A 22636-nucleotide genomic window follows, 5' to 3' on the forward strand; every position below is an offset into this window, starting at 1 on the left:
ATCCGCCTCTCTTGGGTCTCTCTGGGCCTCCCCAAGCTCTGCATAGAACCATTTGCCCGTATGACACAGCAGCTCACCATCCAGGAGGCTCAGGCAGAGTCACCCTGGAGGCAGGATGGTGGATCCTCCATGTAGTTGCCCAAAGTCTGCTTTTAAATTTTGTCAGCACGTCTCTCCCTTGGGCTGATATTTAGGGCAATTTCTACTTGAAAGGCCTGTGCTGGACTGAGTCTGTGGTGCAGCTGTTCTGTGTCTCAGTCATTACTGCAGCTGCGCTGTGAGCTTCAGAGTCTTGCTTGGTCTACTTCCTCTCACCCCCAAAGCTGGGTTTGGCCAACTTGGGGCTGGCAAGCGGCAAGTGTGCTCTTGCAATGAGCTCTGCGGCTGTCTCGCCTCTTCCCTTTATCCAGGGCTGTTATTCCAGTGTCTCATAATTAGCTGCTAGAAATAGCTCCCATGTGGCCTTGCCTGGGCGAGGTGTCCCTGGAGGAGTGGACATTCCTCCGCTTGCCTCTGTTGAAATCACATTCCCGGTGAAAAGGCAGGGCTGAGAATGAGCCCCTGTGAATGCTGCCCTTGTAGGAGGCTGTGGACTTAGATTACACAGCGTTCTCCGCACTTGACCTCCGCAGGCCATTCACAGCGAGCAAGCACCTGGACCTCATTCCCCGGGAAAATGAAAAGTTAATACAAACACAACCTAAGAGACAACAACATCTTCATATAGTGTTGTTTTGTTTGTTTGTTTGTTTTGTTTTGTTTTTTTCATGCGCTCACAATGTGAGATAAAATAATTCGCATTCTTGGGATCCTCAGCATATGATTGTGTGGAAACTTGAGCAGCGTAGACTATTTGTTTTATTTATAGACAGAGTTATGGTGTTTCAATAAAGGAATGGCGCAGGCTTGACAGTGTCCCCCATGACACGCTTCCTCCGCCTGTATTCTGCGCATTACACATAAACCCTCTTAGGGCTTGGAAGGGAATAAGTTGTTCCACTGTCTTGCAAATGCCACCGTTCATTAGGCACTCGCACCTGTCAGGCAGCAATCCCTTTCCCAGAGGGGACCCGAGCCCCTTCTAGAAGCCACCATCCCCTGCAGCAAAGCAAGAGCTAGAAGCGGCCAGTGTCAACTCTCTGCTGTGCAGCTTTGCCCTTGCGTGGCTGCCCGCTGCTCATCTTTCTAACCGTGCTCGCTTAGAGTCGTGTTGCCTAAACTTTGAACCAAATATTTTTATTTAGTTGCAATGCAAATTGGAACAATTTAAAGAATTTTTTGATTTTGGGTCCTTTCAAGGGAGCTAGAGCGGGAAATGAAGATGAAAGAGTTTAAGGAAAAATAATCTATATTGTAGGTTCACCAAAGTACAGCTTCCTCCACATACCAGCATTCCCCTAATTGTCGAAATTGTTTTTGCAAAATTCAGTCTGTCATCTCCGGAGAAGTAATTCATTTCCATTTACTTTCAACTTTACTTTCACATTTTCTTTTCTTTTCTTTTTTTTTCCCACACTCTTTTCCTTAATGGAAAATTGGCATTCGTGAATTGTCAATCATTTAGGGGAAACCATCAAGCCTTTCAGTATTTTTAATGTGAGCTCTATACTTCGATAATTATTTCATAAGAACACTCTGGCTCCTTGTGGAGCCCTTCCCCCCGCCCCCTTTGGATTCTCTTGGTTAGATACAAAATTACACACATGATGAGACCGAATATTAGGATTCTCCAGTATGACGACACGCCTGAGCGTGGTTGCACATTTATACTGCTTAGTCCTATGGAGGACGACTTCTCCAGCCTGTTATTTATGGAACCATCTTAACCCTGAACTGTCCTCAAGTGCTTTAGAGTCTGTGCTGGGGGACAGAGCCCCCTGCTGGAGGCCTTTGGGAACTTGCTTGACTTCCCAGTGGTGCCAAGGGCCACTCCCAAAGGCCCAGTAGCACCATCAACGCCCTGGAAAGGGGACAGGCACAGGCGGGCAGCTTCAGCTGACAGCACGACTCAATGTAATCTCAGATTACTTTTTCAGAAACGCAACCTTTCCTTTAGAAAGCTTTCTGAGAAAGACACACAGAGGCCCACTTAAACCATAATTTACTCGGTGAATTGGGGAATTCTGAGGAAAATATTCTTGATGTTGATGGCAGTCATCCATCAAAGGTTTTCCTGCCAGGTAAATGTTAGAAAGAGTGGACCCTGTATAATGAAATATAACTTCTTAATATCACTGAACTTCTCAGGGTTTGCTAACGAAACACTATCAAGTAATACTCTCCTCTCCATCTGTTTGGCTGTGGGCTTTTTACCATTTTCCAGGAACTTCTTTTTTTAATTACTCATTGGCGTCTTTGTTACTTTTCCTGGGTTCTTGCTTTGTTGGTGCTTTTACCCCCAGACCTGGGTCGCCCATGCTTATGAAGACCTTTCTCCTTAGTGTTCAAGCACAGTCTTCAACAACGTGCTGTTTTCGGGAGCATAGCTTGAGAATTGCCCATATTTTCAGCTCATGCATGGGTGAACCGACCTACTCTGTGTACAGGGGAACATCGCCCTGCAGCTCCTCTCAGCAAACCAGGAAGGCACCACTGTGTTCTCGGTGATGATTGGTTCCTACTTGAAGTGTTTTTAGGAGGGACTGTGCAAAATCACTTCACCAGCGTGATGGGATAATTCACTAGAAAACACATGAAGTTTCACGAAAAGGTGTTATTATTATTTTTTCCTGGATTTCCATTTGAAATATCCACAGGGCTTAGAGTGTTTAAATTGCATTTTAGTCACCAGCCTCCTTTGCCTGATGCAATCTTGTCCTTTCTCTACTGTGGGTTCCAAATTCTTGCATCAATGAAAAATGCTTCAGTGGAAGATGCAGTTTTTAGTCTCAAAAGCAAGTATTGACCTGTTCCCGAGTAAATTTTAAAAGGGAGTGTCCAAGATGGTCCCTCGGGGGACAGGGTTCGGTGAGTATGTCCCCAGCTTTGTTCTTCAGGGAGCCACACAGCTGGCGTTCTCTATTGTTTAATTCTGTGAAATGTGGTATGAAGGATCAACAGTATTGGGGTCACACAGAGCCTGCAGGGTGGCTTTGCTTCCTCTTTGCTTTCATAAGGATTCACGCCAAGTCCTCCATCTCTCACCTCTGTAAATCCATCCCAGAGGCCCGTGCTCAGCTCCTCTCTGCTAACTCTGGGTCCAAAAAGACAGTTCCAATGTGGCCACACATACCCCAACACACACACTTCCACCTCTCCTGCAAACCACAGGACAGGGAGGACAGAAGGACAAAAAGACGGAAGGACTCCCAGCAGACCTTCCCCGCAGGTGGGCCCAGAATCCCCCCACTTGCCTCATCTAAAGTCGGTTGTGACTTCTCAGCCTCCCCACGCAAAGTGCTTGCTTTCTGTACGTGGTCCCTTTACTACAGCACGATATGCAAATATATTCATGAGAGCAAATCCTTGGTCATTAGATGAATCAGATCATTGTCTCTTCCACGATAGGAGTGTGCATCACTCTGAAAGTGGAAGACTTGGCTGTAACTTTCACATGACACCCATTGGCTGGATTTCTGTCCCCACCGGCTGTGATGGCCCAGGCTCCTGGGTGGAGTTTAACAGAATTCTGCCTGGCTAGTTGCTCCATCCTCCCCACCACTTCCAGGTATTCAACTCATACAAACTCTGTCATCCTGGCCATGTGTGGGACCTGCTGCTGCTAAAATGTACAGCCTCACTGGGCACCAACACTGGCTACCAGAATTCTGTCTCCCCCGGACCCTGCGAAGAATACCCTGAGCTGTAATCTAAGAGTCCCTGCAAAAGGCAGATCTGTGTTGTCATCAGCACACCTATTTTTCCGTAGTTCAGCCTGGAGGGTGCCACGTGGCTCACCCTGACACATTTGTAAGACTTTTTCTTACAAAAGCCACGTGGAAGCTTCTAGAGCAGGGGTTCTCAACCTTCCTGATGCTGCGACCCTTTAACGCAGTCTCTCAAGTTGTGGTGACCGCCCCCCAACCATAAAATTATTTCCATTGCTACTTCATAAATGTGACTTTGCTACTGTTATAAATCATAATGTAAATATCTGTGCTTTCCAATGGCCCTAGGCGACCCCTGTGAAAGGGCTGTTCGACCCCAAAGGGGTCACGACCCACAGGTTAAGAACCACTGTTCTAGAGGAGCCTGCTAAAGCTCCCTCAATGGTTCAGGGACACTTCTTCACTAAACTCCCACTTCTCAGCTCTCTGTGGCTGGGCTCCTCCCCTTAGTTATTCTGTGGCTTCCTTCAGGAACATGAAATGATCTCACCTTATTGTCCCCCACCACTGCCCCAGCAGGCCACTTCCTTAAGGAAGCTCTGGCTATGTGGTCTCCCTGGTCTCCCGCCATAGGACCACGCTCCAGGCTCCTCCCCCTTCCTTACAGGGAACTGCACTGGTCCTAGGCTTAATAAACACTCCATTATTCTGATGGAAGTCACAGTCCCCTATGCAAGAGCTTTTTAGGCTCACAGCCCAATGAGCACTTCAAAGCCAGTTTATATGCAAAGTCAGGGACCTCACTGAGGGCCTCACAATAGGCACAGGGCAGGGGATTTCTCTGCTACTTTCAATACCAGAAAGAAAATCCAAAATCCACATGGCTTAATTCTCCTGTGCAGTTGCGCCCAGCTACACTCCTGTTTCCTAAATGTTCTCTCAATTCCCACTGCAAAATTTTGTGGGAGGGTGTACCGGAATTCTCTCCGCCTCTGTGCCTCTGCCTCTGCTACTGTCTCCATCTCTCCTTAACTCCTCCTACCACTGCGGTTTTGCTTTATCAGCCAACCTTGCTTTACCACAGCTTTCTCTCCACTTGGTCTGCGGTACTCTGTGGACCATCTTAGAGGACCAGGATGCATTCTGACTTAGGCATCAGGTGCATCACCCCAGCTCACAGCCGTCCCTCAGCTACAAGTGGGGAGGTGACCATTAAATTCGTTTTCTGCCTTTTATTGCCATCTATCCCCTATGTGGTTCTCTATGATTCAGCTTCATGGCGGGAGCAGGGCAGAGGGTTTGTGGCAGGCAGGAATGAGTGGTCTGAGAGCCTCGCCATCCTTCATCTGTGGCTTAAGCTGTAGATTATGGCTGATTCTTTCTAGTTCCCCTCAGTGCTGCTCACAAACCAACCTGTACCTGCAGCACATTTTGTCTGAAAATCATAGGTCATACACACACCGGTTTTCCCTACCTGTGTGGGGAGGTTGAGGGATGCTGACAGCCTCATGTTCTATGTGTTGGCAGATGCACAAGAGGCCAGCTCTCCCACAGGTGCTCTCAGCCTCCCTCCCAGTCCTTGCTGTGTGCTGGAGTCTGGTACCTGGTGTTCACCTCAATTGCCCATCATCACTCCGGTTTCAGAATATTTGAGAGGATGGAAGGATGATGTCGAAGGTTCTCCTTCTCTTTGTTTATTATTGGTCTGACTAAATTTTAAATGTTGAAGTTCATATTTCTTCTGTGTTAAACTTCGAAAGTGTTGCTTGCTTTTGCTCTGAGCCGTGATGCACTTTATTTAGTTTTGGTCTCTAGGGACAGCGTCTCAGGTAGCTCTGGATCGTCTCGAACTCATTGTGAAGCAGAAGATGACCCTCGTAGTTCTGAGATTCTGTTCTGTCTGCCTCTATGCCTAAGTTCTGGGATAACAGGAGTGGGCTGCCTTGCCTAGTTTATGCAGTACTGTGGATTAAACCCAGAACCTCATGCATACTTGGCAAGCCCTCTATCCCAGTGCATACTATAGACTGCATCCGACAGTGCCAAGGGTCTGCCCTGACCAGTGTGGCAAGAATGTCCTTCCTTCACTCTCATAGCTACCCTCCTAGGAACTGGGGACTGGAGAAGCCAAGGCTTAGGAAATTCATCTGTCATCAATTGCTGTTAAGGACCCTCCCAATGGGGGGTGCATGGCTAAAAACAAGTACAGTTGACTTAGCACATATAAGGCTGAGCCGATTTAGGTTTTGCAGTCTGCCCAGGGATGGGGATGACTTCAGACAGGAGTGCAGAGATTGGACAGGTGATGGGGATGCAGGCAGCCTTGTGCTACATCTTCCTGTTGGATTATCCTAGGGGCTACCCATAATGACAAAAAGGCCACAGAACAGCAAGAGTGTTACCCTTAGGGATGTAGGTCATAAATGTCAGCTGAGCTGCTCATTAGGGCCCCACTGGCCAAAGTGATCCACAGCCACACCTAGAGTTGATGGGAGAGGGATCCAGCCCAGGGATGTGGTAAAGAGGCCCAGACGCTGGTAACTTCCAAGGGAACTGAACATGAGCTGACAGCAGTGTCACAGCTCACAGGAGGAGCATCTGGAATTGGAAGCTAGGGTCTTGTCTTTACTGTAGAAGCCAAGTGACTTAAGTCTTCGGGAAGCAGAGCTCAGGTCTGGGGACCAGGGCTGGGTGGGGTGGTGGGGTGCCTTGGCCAGCAGAGCTAGACTTCCTGTCAGCTGCTCCAAGTTTTTTCCTCTTAGAAACGTGTGTTGGAAGCCAGAGACCGGAGGTGAAAAGCTCATTCTTCGGTGAAACATGCTGAAAACCGTAAAGAACTTTTCCCAGTGCTCACTTATCCAGCCCTAATCTGGTTCTGGGACTCCTGTGCGCTTGTTACGACTGTTTGCACACCCCCTTCTCTGAGCCTCACACAGCTCCCCATTTGGGGCCAAGTGTAAATGCAAAGTCAGGGTCTAAGATCCGCTGTCCTTTTCCCAGGACATGTGCCCTAGGCTCACAACTTCAGTGGGCTGATTTCAAGGTGGAAAATAGGCTCTGGCATCTTTGTCCTTCAAGGACACCGTGAGGAATTGGCCAGCATGTGCATTAGGGTTCTTTTCTGAGGGATGTGGTTAGGCACCTGATAGGTTACCTTAATCACACCCCTTCCTTCATGTACACATTCCCAAAATCTAATTATAGCGTACGTGACACCCCGTGACCACCCAGAGGCTAGAGATTAATATAAAGTCACAGCAGGACAGTGTGTTCCCGAGAGCAGTTTACACGCCACTGCAAATCTAGTCCCCCAGGATCTGCTGCTAACGTCTGGATGCCTGCACCGTTGCCTGAGCCTGTGGAGAAGGTTCTCTCTGTTGCCATCTGGGCTAGCTGCGAGCAGCTCAGGCGTTTCCCAGTGGCGCACATGGCTCTCCTTCTGGAATCTGACATTTGTGTTCTTGAGGCTATGCCTCTATTCTGAGGGAGTTAGTTCCTCTGTAAGAATGTATCATATTTGCTTTGATGTCCCTCATTTCTGGTGTCCTCAGGTAGGGGGCATGCTGTTCTTCCTGCTCAGACAGGAAGCACTGTGCAGAGGGGGTGGCAGGGGGTGGGGTGGGGGGGTGGGGGGGTGGGGACACTGTCTCTTTAGGGCTTTGTTTAGCTTCACTTAGTCCAGAATTCCAGCTGGGCTCAGCACATGACAGAGTGAGGCACTGTCCTGGAGCAAGACCCCACGTGGCTGGAAGTGCTTGCCATGTTACAGAGCCCCTTCCTTACTTCTGGAGACCTTGGATATATATTTGAGGACTTCTGGAGGCCACTGTGGCAACAGAGAGAAACGTCAGCGTGTGATGACCCTTCTCTAGCTGGCAGCAGCTCTTGGTCGCATAGGGTCTGACCAGCAGAGAAGCAGGCAAGGGGAGTGCTGAGAACATTGGAAGAAAGGCAGTGTTGCTTAGTAAGAACCCCAGTGCAGAGGCACACAGGTGCAGAGACACACAGGTGCAGAGACACACAGGTGCAGAGACACACAGGTGCAGAGACACACAGGTGCAGAGGCACACAGGTGCAGAGACAGACAGGTGCAGAGACAGGTGCAGAGACACACAGGTGCAGAGGCACACAGGTACAGAAACACACAGCATCACAACCTCTAGGAATAAAACCCTGGAGCCCTTGGCTGGAGAGCTGAGGAAAACCTGGTAATTAATTCAAGAAGGAGGGGCATGGCAGTGCTCATAGGGTCCAGCACTCTTCAGCATAGATGTCTCCCAAGACTCTAGAAGTTAAGTTGAATCAGCCAGAGGCTCAGTCCTCAGAGCTTTCTGAGATCTACCGTACAGCATTATTGTGGTAATTAATTGGAATGTAGTCCTTATTTCAGATTAGTTAAGAAAGTAAGTTTCCAGTGTTTTACAACATAAAAATAAGTGACAAACACATTTGTTAGCTTGCTCAGATCATTCTGCACCTTGTGTGCCGTCCCAGCCTCGTGTAACAGCCCACGGGCACACAACTGCTTTTGCCAGTTGAGAATAAGAGCAAACAAATGGCTCCGCACATCAAGTCTGTTTTGGAAGGTCATTCGTATGGAGCCTAGAACGTGAACCACAAAGGGACACTGGACTCGGGGCCGCTGGAACCTTGCTGAGAGACTTGCGCAGTGGTGGGTATCACCTAAGCTGCACCCCGGGCACAGGGCAGTGATGCTCTGCAGGTACCCATCTCAGCACCTGCTGCTTCTGTTCACACCAGAGCTCATGGTCAGACACTGTGGTATGTGGGAGTACCATGCAGGAGAAGGCAAGTGATGCCTCAGAGGACCCTCTCCCAGGACTCAAAAGACCACAAGAACAGGACAGAACTGGCTGCCCCTGTACTCAGCCATAGTCTAAAGAAGGGAGGAAGAGAGTTCTGGGTGTGAGGGTGGGGGGCTCTTCTCTCCCCATGTCCTGCTATTTCATAAGCAGAGAGGAGCAACACAGCTTATAAAGAGACCAGAAACAGGCACTCTCAGGATTAGTAACCCTGAAGAAACCTCCTGGCTACAGCGAGCCAGGAAAGAGAACACAAAGGGCCCAGGAGAGAACAGCTGGTGGGGGTGGGGGGCGGCCCTCCTGCCCCAGGAGTGTCAGGATGTTGAGACATTCATGCCTGGTGACAGGGCAAGAGCTAGAATGCAAGCCTCCAGCCTCCAGGCTGCAGATGAGCCTCCGGGCTGGCAGTAAGTTCCATCGCACGTCGATGGGGTGAAACAGAGTCCAAATTCAGCACTGAAGGAAAGAAAAAAAAATCCCAGCTCCTCTTTCATCCCTAATATGATGACCGTTTAATAACTGGCATTCCTTTGTATTGTCTCAGGTATGTAAGGCCTTGCTTTGACTTGGAAAACAAATATTCGGGCTTCATTTAGACTCGTGTTAGGAGTGAATATTTAGCACTTGTGTGAGGATTGTGCAGTGTGTATTTTGTGTGTATCCCGGGTGTGTAATACATGCACGTGGTCATCTATTCCACATTAGACCTCTCTAATAGATGTTTGCAGAGGGGAGCGCTTTGTGTTTGAAACTCTACCCACGCCAGGGCTTGTTAATATTCTTTCTTGTCCATGCCGAGGGCTCTCTCCCGGAGTCTCAGTAGAAACACGCAGTCATTTCTATCACTGACCCAAGGGAGTCCAAATTATTTTCAACTGAGAGGGTATCCAAGACTTCAAACTCCGTGCTAGCTCTTGAAGGGCATGGGGCGCAGATGGAAAAGGCGAGGCTACCCCGCTCTGTTGCCCTGCTGCCTGGAGATGTCTAGGATGGGTGAATGAAGTAAACATCTTTTGAATCTCCAGATGCCACAGGGGCCTATGTGACATCTCTGGGTGGCTTCACTGCCATGTGCGGCTGATTAGATATTAAGGTCGGGTGCTAAGAAATCAAGGTCATGACACACTGCATTCTCCTCGGGCAGCGGGGTTCAGATAAGCTCAGTGGTGGGTGATGCCACCAAGCAGATAAGGTGACAGTTTTTTTTAACAGTCTTAAAATACTGTTACAGCGAGAAAGAGCTTGATAAGATCACAGCATTTTGCAATGATTTAAACGAGATTTCTTTTGTCCTCCCCAGCTCTGTCACTCATACTCACCACACACAAACACACACACACACACACACACACACACACACACACACACACACACACACACACACACGGCAGCTGACACTTTTCTGGAATAGATTGCTACAGATTGGCTTTTGAATATGAATGCAAGAAATGGCTGTGACTCCCTCCCTGGCTCCGCCTTGTCTCCCAGAGGCTTGATTTATGGCCCGGATTACTGGAAGCAGTAATTCTTTGCTCTTTATGATGTTTTGGTGGTAGGTGCAGTAGCCCGCAGTCAGAACAGCATGATTTCAACTAGGTTTTTACAAAAAGGTCCCTGCAGAAAGGGTGCCGGCGAATTGGATGGCTTCTGTAACAGAGCAGTTAATAAGACACAAGCACATTAATCATGTGACAGCTATTGGCTTTAGCAGGGAAAGGCTCCGGCTTTTAAAAACAGCAATTTAGGTGGAGACTGTGTTGAAAGAGGCTAGCTGAGTTTGCTGTTTTTAATACGTAGTCAACAGCTGGCCTACACTGGGGCCATTTGCAGGCTTCTTGTCATGTATCTGGAATTTTCAGGAAATCCAATAAAAGAATTGATCTCTTATTTTTCACTCTCTTATCACTTCCTAGAACCTGAACTGTACTAAGGAATTAACTAGTTACTTAGTAATTCTGGAAAAAGTACCAAGAAGTGTTTGTTTGTTTGTTTTTTGTTTTTTGTTTTTTCAGTTATCTGGGCAGTGTGTGAATCCTCCAGCTCTATTTGCACATAGTGGGCACAGGAGGAAAAAAAAATCAGACATATTTGGCCAAAGTAAAAGATGACTTCCATCACCAAGTTGAAGGAGATGGTCCTATGTAGAAAATGTCCCCTCAAAATAGATTAGAGTTTCTGTCCTTTAGACCAACAGAGGTTTAGAGTATGAAGCACTTGAAGTAAACTTAAAGTGGTTTCTTGACTGTATCTATAGAAGGGAACTGATGGCAAGCATGGCAAGAGCCAGACACAAGAAACCTACTCAAGTCGGCAGCGAGCAGCTTTTGTGGTTCTCCACATAACTACTTGTATTAGTGAGATGAAAGAGAAATGGCCTCTCGGGCCATGGGAGTCTCCAAGATCAGGAAAGCACACGTAGTGAGACTAAAGCAAACTCCCTTCTGAGGAAGAGAAAGTGATGATTACTAATGATGACGCCAGATTGTGAAGATACTGAAATCATGGCTGCTGGGACCAGAGCCAGAACCTTGGACAACTTTAGGCTCTGAAGCTCCGTGGCTGCTCAGTTGCCAGCAACTTAGTGTATCTTCTAGTGCCTCAGTGTCCCTGCTGTTTATCCATGCAGTGCAACAGGTCCTAACTCAAATGACAGCCGTGAGGGTTAGGTGCCATTAGGACCTGTGCGTTTATAAAGACTTAATGTTCTCACACAGTGAGATATCAGGAGGTAAATTCTGGAACACTGACCTTATCAACTATAGTCTGTTGATAAAATAATGACAGCAGAGTTGTGGATTTAGAATACAAAGAAAGTGTTCGTGATAAATAACACTCCCATGTTTTATGATTTGCACAGATTCTTAGCGAAGTGTATTTCTCAAAGGCTTAGAACGCAATGTGTTTTATAGTTTCTCAGATCAGCAAAGATTAGTTGGTAAAATCCACACTGGTTGGAAGCCACACATTAGGATTAGATGCCTTGGTACAGATGAGGGGAAAGCGAGTATGTCGTTTTTTTTGGAGAGAAGCTGGAAATATCCTTCACTGTTTTGTACTCTGACCCTTGGCATGTCAACTCTTCCTCTTCTTCAAGTTTATGCTAAGAAAATAATCACTGATATATAAAAAGATTTGTCTGGGCATTGGACAATAAAAGTGAGCAAGTTGTAGCTACGAGCCACAGTGGATCAATGTTAGGATTATAAAATCTGGTGAGAGGAACCAAGGAGAGGAATTTGTATTTTATAATGTGGATCACCGGGAGGATTTTATAGAGTCAGAGGCAGTCACAGGGAAACCCACGTGCGAGCAGAAATGGAGTGATCATCTGTGAAAAGTGCCAGCTGACAGGAGTGGAAGAGGCGTCCTAGTCTGTTGCTTTTCTGTGCAGTGCAGGCTGTGGACCCAAGGACCTGATGCATGCCAGGCAGGCACTCTACCCCTGAGCTGCACCATAGCACTTGGCAGTTTTTGATCTCGGGTGCCATCAGCAGATATGTATCTCTCTCTGTCAACCTCCTGAGTTGTGTGTGCATGTCTTGTGTTCTGTAAGCATTGCACATTCTTTTCTTAAAGTCAGCGTTACATGTTGTTTAATTTTAAGGAACATTATTCTAACCAAGGAACATTATAATGAAAGCATAGGTGTGTTCCCACACATTTGCTTATCTTTATTAGCATATTTTAACGGACAAAGTAATGGGTGTCATTACGATATTCTCACACATGCATACGATGTGCGCTGATTCCAATCATGTTTTTATCTCCTTGCCCTCCTCCTTTCCCCCTTTCTCCTTCCACACTCTGTACTTTCATGTCCTTCTCCATGTTCCGCACAGCAGAGAGAACGCCAGGCTTGTTTGTGGGAGACAATTTACTTCACTTACTGTGATGATCTGGCCAATCTCAAACGGAGGGAAGGGGAAGAAATAATAACGATCAAAGCTGAAGCTAATGAAACGGAAGCTGAAAGAACAGTACAAAGGCCCCAGTGAAACAAAGAGCTGGTTCTTAGAGAGAATAATCAAAACTGACAGACTCTTAGCCAAACTAACCAAAAGAGAGAAAAGACCCGGTTTAATACAATTAGAGATGAAAAAAGTGGTATGACAGAAGACGGAGTTGAAGTCCAGAGGACAGTTGGGGTAGTTAGAAAGCTTCCAGTCCAGGAAGTTAGAAGACTGCTGGGGACGGATGCATTTCTAGAAGCATAAGAGCTATCTAAATAGAACCGAGAAGATATGAATCCCTAAATAGATCAATAATGAGCAACGGGATGGAAGCAGCAATAAAGGCCCCTCACAAAAGAGAGCTGAAGGCTCAGTGGATTCACGCTTAATTCAACCAGACGGTTGACAAAGCGCTCACATGGATGCTCTTCAACATTAACTCTTTGTGCAGAGCAGGAGACAGCAGCCCCTCAACCTCCTCTGCCCAAGTCAAATTTACAGCCATGTTGTTATCACTATGTGGTAAGCGTTAAAATTAACAACAAAGAGACTCCTAATTAGTTATGTTTGTATCAATTAACAAGGGCAAATACTACCAAAGCAATGAGCAGAAAAGTGCACATTCTAGCATACGAACTCATTTTCCTATAAAACGGTAATATATTTATATTTAAACATAGGTACTCGAATTCTCTGGAGGTCTCTGTAAAGATATAATAGACCTGTGGTTTAATAAATTACCCATCTATATGCCTTTCTATGGTTTTTGTAACAGTTAAATGAAAATTTCTAGAAGCAGTCAACCCACCCATTAGGTGGTATCAGCGTCTATGACATTAGATGAGATTTGTGTCATTATCCTGGGACACGGATATCCTTGGCTCGGTGTTTCCATACTCTGTCCTTACGATCCATGGTGGCAAGTACATCTACCGTGCGGCACCACACTGCTTGTGTTTGAGTGGCAGCTTCCCATGTTAACAGCAGCACACCTCAACTGTTCAGACAACGGGCGTCCCTGAGTTGCATCCCAACATAGATCGATCCCCTTTGGTTGTTCCTCCATGGCCACGCCTCATCTGCTCATCCCCTCCCTCGTCCTGAGAGCTCTTCTCTTCTCAAGTGGTTTCTTTGTACTCCCTTCACTTTCCCCTTTGAATCTGGACTCCACGGGCGGGAGAAAGGGTGTGATGCTCATCTTGCCGGGTCTGGCTTGTTTCACTTAACATGATGATGGGCAGTTCCATCTATTTTCCTGGAAACGAGGCTTCTCTCTGCCCCCCATCTTGCCCCACCCCTGCTTTTCAAGACAGGGTTTCTCTCTGCAACCTTGTTTGTCCTGGACTCCCTTTGTAGATCAGGCTCATCTTGAACCCCCTAATTATCCGTCTGCCTCTGCCTCCCTGAGTCCTGGGATTAAAGGCGTGCGCCAACCACCCCAGTGCCGCTTAGCTCTTTATGTCTGGTCCCAAAGTGCAAAATAAATGAGATGCGAAGGAGACGAACCATGAGAGGACAGATAAAGTCAGTACTGTGTGGCTCCATGACGGGTCAAAGAAACAAACGGAGGAGACAGAGTTATGGTGCCACCCACCCTGCCTCTTGGAGTGTAGCTCTTCTGGAAAAGCTAGAGGAACTGTATTAACAGAAAGCATCTTCACTTGGTGAAAACATGTTATCTGCATGTGGGATCTGTTTTCTTCTGCAATTGTTACTTACTAATAAATGCTGAGAACGTGCAAACTCCCAAAAGGTGTCTGCAAAAAATAATCAAATTGTGTGTGTGTGAAATGAAAAACTAAACTTAAGGTTGGAATAAAAAAGCCCTATAAAATGAGTAAATAAATGATGGTTAGAAGTGATTACACAGAGAAAAAAATGATGTGGAGATAGGCTTGGGACGATGGCTGAACGAGTAAGCAGAGGATGTGGTAGGCATCATATTAGCTCCTGAACAAACACCTGAGTTTATGTGGTGTGAGAAACACCAACCAGAGAGGCCCACAGAGCGATCATGGCAGCAGTTTAAGCTGCTATGTGGAGATAACGGGGAATTGTAAATTATTTTTCCAAAAATAACTTTATCTGTATTCTCTCAAACATGCATTGTAATAAAAAAAACAATAAATACTGTTTTTAATTGAAAATTACTAAGGCCAACTAGCTTATTACGTGCCCAAGCAGCAAGAATCTACACACCTTGTGTAGAAAGGAGGCTTCTTTCACTGTCTGTCTGTAATTTGACTTGGAATTCAACGAACATGGGGTTCTAACACACAGAGAACACCTCCCCGGTGCTCCGCCTGGCTTCTGTGGGCTTGACTTGAGACAGTTCTCGCACAGGACACCTTCCCAATGCTCTCTGCCCTGTTCTTTGAGTCTGACAGACTGGGCACTGGCTCCGTGGGGTCTCGGCTTCTTAGATGCTTTCTCTTGGCTTAGAAGATGCTGCCCAAAGCCCTGAGTTCTGGGTACTTCAGATCTCAAAGAGTGTGAGTGCTCATGTGCTCCTGCTGGAGAGAAAGCAGGATTTGTACACACCAGCAGCAGACAGTCTATTCACATCCCACTTCTAGACAAGCTGAGGGGGGTGGGGTGCAGGCCTTACCTAGACCCCACACTCTTGCTCTTTCACAATGCTGTCTTCACTTTGTTGTGGGAGTCTCATCAAACACAGCCCTGTGTGCATGCGTCCCGAGGCTATCACAGTCCAGGAACCCACCAGCTGGGCAGCTGGGCTGTGTTTGCTCTCAGATGCCAGAGTTCAGAGGAAAGCATGTTCTCAAAGGGCAGCCCTGCATGCCTGCTCTGCCCTGCAGTGTTATCTAAGCGGTGTTGCCCAAGGGCCAGTGCTCATCAGAGGGGAGCCCGCCGAAGTCCCTCCTACCATTTCAGTATAGTCAGGTTGTCCCACCTCCAGGGCACACACGACATGTGGCTATGCTGTGTATTGTTGGCTTGTATCCAAGCAGGTGGGTAGACGTCCTGGAGGGTGTAGAGTGAGGAAACAAACCCATCAGGCTTCCATGGTGTCAGCAGTTGAGGACGGGAGTTGGATTCCTTTTCTTTTACAAAACAAGTGTTCACTCCACAGTGCCACTGTCCTGGCTTCCAGCTCTTCCCAGAGCCTTCAGAGTCACATTCCCTGTGGTGGCCGTGGCCCTGATGAAGAATCCAGGTCCATTCGCTTCCCCTTGAGCACATTGAGCGGCGGCAGAGTTCTGAGGCCCTTGTCTCCTTGTCACATTCATAACCATGACATCATCTAAGCACAATGTGCCCTTGTCTGTGTTCGGTGCAGGGCTGTGGATGCCTACAGTGGCCAGGCGTCATGGCAGATTTGGAATCAGAGGGCAAAGGTCAGCTGCTGGCACAGCCACAAAGACCTGGGTCAGGGGCGGGGAAGGGAAAATAGGACTGCAGCACAGGCAAGCAGCTCAGATGTTCTCCTGTGAAAGATGACTCAGGGTGCTAGGAAGTAAAACCAGGACCATCCTGGCCATCACTAACAAATGCAGCAGTTCTGAGCTAAAAAGAAACGACCAATTACGAATCACATGTCCTTCTAATCACATATTTTTAAGCAGCAAATTTTAGAAACATGTCAACAGAATTCACCATACCAACCCACTTACGGATGCTGTGTTAACACATTTTAAAAGGACATCTGATGGAATTTAGGAGGTCTTCCAAACAGCACATCTAAGCAAACCAGAATTAGGAAGAAATAATTTCAATTTATAAGAGACAATTCATTACAAAACAGAAACCCCAGAAGATGTTACTGTAAATGGTAAAAGGCTAAACTCATTCCCACTAAAATTGTGAACAAGACAAAGGTAATTACTGACACAATTATCTGATATTTCAGAAGATAAGAAAGAAAATGCAATAATATTAAAATGCTGGCAAAGAACAGACAAAATTATTCTTTTTCTGCTGATAGTTTGAGTATATATCTATAAAATTCAAAATACTCTAATTTTAAAAGTTATTGCAATTAGTAAGTGAATTTGCTAAAGTAATTAACTGTGACACATGGACCAATCAATAGCTTTTTTTTTCTAGCTAGTGGCAACTAGCTAGAAATTAAAATAAGAAAAATCATTCCATTAAATGGTAAAGGCAATTAACATAAAGTATTTATAAATTCAGTTAATCACAAACAAACTGGGTCTTTGTGAAAGATAACAAAAACTTAAGGAAATGGAATAAGATCTTCACACAATGGGAACACTTTTTAAAAGTCAAATCCCATAAAAGTGCCAGATTTCCCAAATTAATAAACATGATTATCAAGCTTAGTTAAAAAAAAAAAGAGTCTTTCCCACTCCTGAAATAAGGATTTTGAAGGATGTCACTTTGCACAGGGATGTGGTGAGAGATGCTGGGTAGGTCAAGCAAGATACGTACTTTAAAGCCACTGAAACCAAACCAGCACGGTCCTGGCCTGCAGAGAGACCAGTTCACTGGGAGCATGTTGAAATCTGACAGTAGAGCCCAGGGGATTGTGGGAGTTTGACAAAGCAGAGCTTAAGCTCAGTGAGAAATAATGTGCTATTCTAGAAAAGACTCTGTATGCCTGACTGCTGCTCTAGGGATAAAATCAGGTTGACCTCTACCCCATAGGATGTATACAGTACTAAATGGGTTGGTGACTTAAAACTGGGCGCTGTACCAGGAAACTAGAGAAGTTACAATATAAACCTTATGGATGTTTGTTTTTTTTGTTTTTGTTTTGTTTTTGCGAGCACAACAGTAAATTCAGAAGCCACAAAAGAAATGATAAGCCTGCTTGACTATTTAAAAACCAGATACCTTTTATAAGGTTGTCGCTGAATGCAGTCAACAGACTGATAAATAATTGAGAAAAACCATGTTGTGCCAGGGAACTCAGAGGTTAAGTTGGAAGGGAGAGTAAAGGGCCAGATTCCACCACTTACAGTGGGTGGTATGTAGAGCAGCCGGGAGAAGCCACACAACACACACACACACACACACACACACACACACACACACACACACACACACACACACACACACCAGCAAAACCCTCAGTGTCTCTAAGATATTCCAAAGCTGCTGGGGCTTCACCACAGGCAGGGGAGGGACCGCTCTCCTTATACCTAGCACCCTGAAACTCAGCAAAGCCATCTGGGGTATGGGAAGACTGCACTGCTACAGACTTTCAGTTGCAGTGGTTATGTTTTTTCCCCTTCAAAACATATCCAGAAACTTCTAATAACTCTTGTTTGTGCGAGTATACATGTATGTGGTTCTGTGTGTGTGTGTGTGTGTGTGTGTGTGTGTGTGTGTGCGAGTGCACGCGCGCGCGTGTGCCTGTCCGTATATAAATATGGAAGCAGCAAGCAGAGTGAGGTTCTGAAAGCCAAGGCCACCAAGAATGCCTGGCCATGCCCAGAACTTACAGGCCAAGACAGGAAGTGGATTTCCTGTCAGAGATCCTAGAAGGAAGTGGCCTTACTCAGCTCTGTAGGTGTCAGGCTTCTTGCCCTAGGAGAGGACCCTGGTGTGTGGTCATTTGCTGTGGTGGTGCTAACTTGCTAACACGATAACCTAGCACCAATTGTCACTCTTTGTGCACACTGCTCACAAGTAACATCTTTCCTTTTAGGTCATATTTGTTGAAAGACTAAAGCCCACAAGCAAATCAAAAGCTATCGGTTTGGTAGTGGCCGGCTGTGTTTGGGATCCTTGAGCCTGGGCAATCAAACAACCCTAGGGAGCTGAATTAGGTGATCAAGCTCAGAAAGAGTATTTATTGTCTGTCTGTGTGTGTGTGTGTGTGTGTGTGTGTGTGTGTGTGTGTGTGTGTGTAACATGATAAAAAGCACCTTTCAATTCCATTTTTTTCTAATTTCCACATAATGATGTTATTCAAGTAGCTTTTGAGAGAAAAAATTATGGAAATAAAAGGAGAGAGTGAGACCAGGGAGAGATGACAGAGGGGGCTACAGTTGGCATGTAAAATGGATAAATTAAATTTTTTTTAATTAAAAATTTGCTAAAATTCAACAGTACATATACAAAACACACATTTTAGGTAATCTCAATATTATGCCTTCTAAAGTGTAGTTCCAAATGTGGCTTCCAGACAAGATGGAGTAAAGGGGCTTAGCTTTATCCCCTCCCCCTTTCCAAATAAGCAGCAAGACCAAGAACAATATGTAAGTAATAGTGGTTTTCAAAATCCCCAAGATGAAGAACAGAGGGTGGAAATCCATGAGAACAAATGACACAAGCCTCGTGATTTATCTTCAGAAGATACAGTTAAGAGAGAGAAAAAGAGACAAGCTGCACTTGGGGTGGAAATTACTTTGTAAGGTTCGTATCTGATCAAAGGCTCATACCCAGAATATATTAAAATCCTCCACATTCAACGATGAGGGAACAACGCGACTGAAAACTGAGCAAATATGTGAGTAGATTCTCCTTTGCAGACGCTAGGGAGGTGGCAGGCGAGCACACGAAAAGGCATTTGACGCTCTCAGCGGTTAGAGCAGAAAAAAAAAAAATCAAACCATGAATCTTGGCAACAGCCAAAACCCAGCCACGAAATCTTATGGTGTTCTAAAAAGTCTGCCATTGGATGGCAACCTGTCACGTGAACTCAGGGTGGAGTTCTTCCAATTGTGCTATGATGTGAGTGTTCAAAAAAAAATCAGATTTGGGGACATCATGGACTTCCCATTTTCAGATTAGGGATGTTAATCTTTAAAGCACAGCATATGAGGCATGGTGTCTGGCCACTCCTGTGTCACGAGGGGTTTCTTGGAATCTAGTAGGGCTTGTTCTTCCCCCAGCACTGTGACAGCATTTTGGAATTTGATATTAGCCGTTAGATATCAGCTGACGGTATTCTCAGCATGGAGCAACGCTTGAGGCAACCCCAGGCTCCACCGCTGTCCAGCTGTGCAGTCATGGAAATGTTCCTAACTTCCGAAGCCTGTTTCTTCACCTGAAAACTATGGTTCTTGTAAGGGAGAAATGAGACCTTCTATGTAGACACCAAGAACAGAGGCAGATGCACAGTACAAGATAAACTTATTTTACTGTTTGTGGGTGGCACCTGGATGCACTCCACCCCGTGACAGTTGGGTTTTTAGCATCATTTTGGAGATTGATGGATGAATGAATGATTGAGCAAGTGAAGTTAGTAGGTTGCCCTTTTTTCATGATGTTTTGTTTTTTGAAAATTCAGTCTATACAAAAATCAGACCAAGCTGTCTAGTAACTGACTATAGAGTTATCCATGAGAGCATAGTCTGGGAGCAAGCTAGCTACTTAACAAGATGTCCCACTCACCTCAACTCCTATGGAAACAGTGAGGGGCTTGACAAAGAAGTAGGCAAATGTGTCAAGGCTGATGCTCAATTAATAACAATTGTTTTGTAGGAAATGGGTCAAGTCTATGATCAACTGATAGTTAACTATTTTCTTTTTCTGAAGGATATATAAATGTAGAACTTGCCAGACTTTCAAAGCTTAAAAACGAATAAAAAACACTCTTTTTGTTTATTTGTCATAGTTATAAAGTTATGATAAAATTTTCTTTTTTAAAAACTCATTTGGAAATCTCTTGAACAGGCTGGGAGTTCTAAATGTTCTAATAAATTTTTTTTTGCTACATTCGTATTTAAAAATAATATACCCTCTAAACATTTACATTCAAGATTTGTTTTTCCTCAGATGTGTAAATAACACATAGTAATTTGCATCTCATGCATAAATATCACCCTGCTGCAGACAAATATTCAGAAAAGGTCCTTGTTTCTCCATCTTCCTCGATTCTGGTGGCTTAGGTGACTAGTATTTCCAGGGGGAAGAGGGCATGCGGGCTAGAAGGATTGTCACAAGTGACCGCTTTCAGGGGTGGGCGCTGAGAGTGGCATCCCCAGCTCAGCCTTTCATAAGGCCAACAGAGGTAGTTCCAATTGCCTTCTGTAGGTGACAAGCGTGGAGGCTGCTCCAGAATGACCCCTGATTTCTTACTAAACAGCATCAACACGACTTGAACTAGTTCTCATTCCTTGAGGTCCCAGAGATGAGGAGTTCCTGTGGGGAGCCGTGTCTGGCTGAGCTAGCCTCCCTCAGGCACAGCCCCATCACCTGGCTTCGTGCTGGGATGGAGTTACAGGAAGTTCCCTCCGTGGCCGCATTGATCTTGTTGTCTGGCTAAACTCTGCAGCTTGTTTTATACTGTGAATTTCCCGCACCACTGGTTTCTTATCTACTGCTCATTTGCCGGGCCTCAGCCTGGTAAGAAGACACCTCGGGAGAGCCTGCCCTCCTTTACAAGATGTGACTACAAGCACCTCATTGAGCCGTTCGCCCTTGGTGCGGCTAAATCTTTCAGCAAATGCCTGCCGGTGCTCTGAATTAAAGATGCTACATGAAAATAAACAACGGCACCCTTCTTGTGGCGCTGTTTATCCTACAAGGGGGACATGCCTTATTTACCTGGCAGTGTTTTCTTCCTATGAAATGTGCGAGACCTGTGTCTCTAAAATTATTTATTTATTCTGTCTCCTCTTGTGCCTCTGAACAACTTAATAGACATTCCTGGAGCACCTGCTGTAACCGGTTTGCACGAGATGATAGAAGAAGCCTGGGCACGATCTTGCTCCTCGGAGGACGGTGGCCTTCTGGGAAGTCAAGTTAGAGAGCAGCCTGGTAGCCATGCCGGGCAGGACCCAGTAGGGCCTACGCATTCAAGCAGAAAGAAAGACTCCAGAAAACATAGAAGAAAATAAGTGAGAAATGTGGTCCCAAGAAACTAGAGTTGTATTTGATTACTAAATGTTCTGGAGGGGGCATTATTGAGATTGGATCTCACCATCAAGACCTTGCTTAGTACCTGTTACCTTGATGTAACACCAGGCCTGGTGTGAAGAGGACATTGCCCTGTCTGTCCATCACACATCAGGAGGTGTGTTTAGCCACTTCCTGCCTCTGAGACAAAATTACTGAGATAAGCTCATGATAAGAAGGGAAGGTTCATTCCGGATCAAAGTTCTGGAGAATTCAAGCCCATGGTTGCTTAGCCTGGCTATTCTTAGGCCTGCGGTGAGCACCGTATGGTGGAAGTCTGAGGCTGTATGTGCACGCTGGGGGCAGGATTTGGGGGTGCCGTTGTTCACATTACATCAAGGTTTAAAAGGCTCTAGGTCCCTTTATATCAAACTAGGACACCCATTAGTGACCCAACATCTCACTACTCCCTGCCTTTTAAGGGTCACCTCACCTCCCAACAGCATCAGCTTTGGTATCCAGTCTCTAACTCATGGGCCTTTTGGGGACATTCAAGATCCAAGCTGCATCAAAGGTATGTATTATTAATAGTTACATTCTAAATACCGTGACACAAATACCTAACAAAGTCAACTGAAGGAGGAAGGTTCATTTTGGCCCATGGGTTGAGAGGTTACCATCCATCACGGAGGGGACGATTTGGCAGCAGGAACATGTTGCAGTTGGTCACATGTCTGTGGTCAGGATGCAAAGCAATGCCCGGCCTTCCCACTCTTACTTTCTGCTTTTCACTGAGTGCACAACCCTCAGGATACAGCAGTGGTTTGAAATAAACTAACCTCTGACTACTGCTTGCCTTCAGTTTATGGCTGGGGGTGGAAATCATAATCCCTAAGGCAGCCTTTCACAAGGCCAGTAAAAATAAATCGAATTTTAATATTTGAGCACACTAGGTGTTTGGTCATTGACACATGTAGCCACTGCCTGGGAGGGGCTTAACTAGAGGGCGTCGCCCCTCGGGTGCTTTGTGGATATTCATCAGCACAACTTAAATCAGCTCTAGCTGCTGGGTGGGTTTCTCTCACTAAGTTAAGTGGCTCTGGAAACTACAGACAGTGTATCTCCTAGGTGACTCCAAATGCAGCCAACTTGGCAATGAACATTATCCATCAAGAGGGTCTTTGTGGAGGAGGGGACTTTAGGAGATTTGAGGATAGGGTCAAAGGGGAGATCCTGGAGGATGAGAAATGACTCAGTCAAGGCCTTGGCACCAGATGCATATGGAGAAAATCAGGCCAGGCCGGCCAAGCAGAGAAGCCAAATA

This window comes from Acomys minous, assembly GCF_964271855.1.
Source record: "Acomys minous genome assembly, chromosome: 3".
Taxonomy (NCBI): domain Eukaryota; kingdom Metazoa; phylum Chordata; class Mammalia; order Rodentia; family Muridae; genus Acomys; species Acomys minous.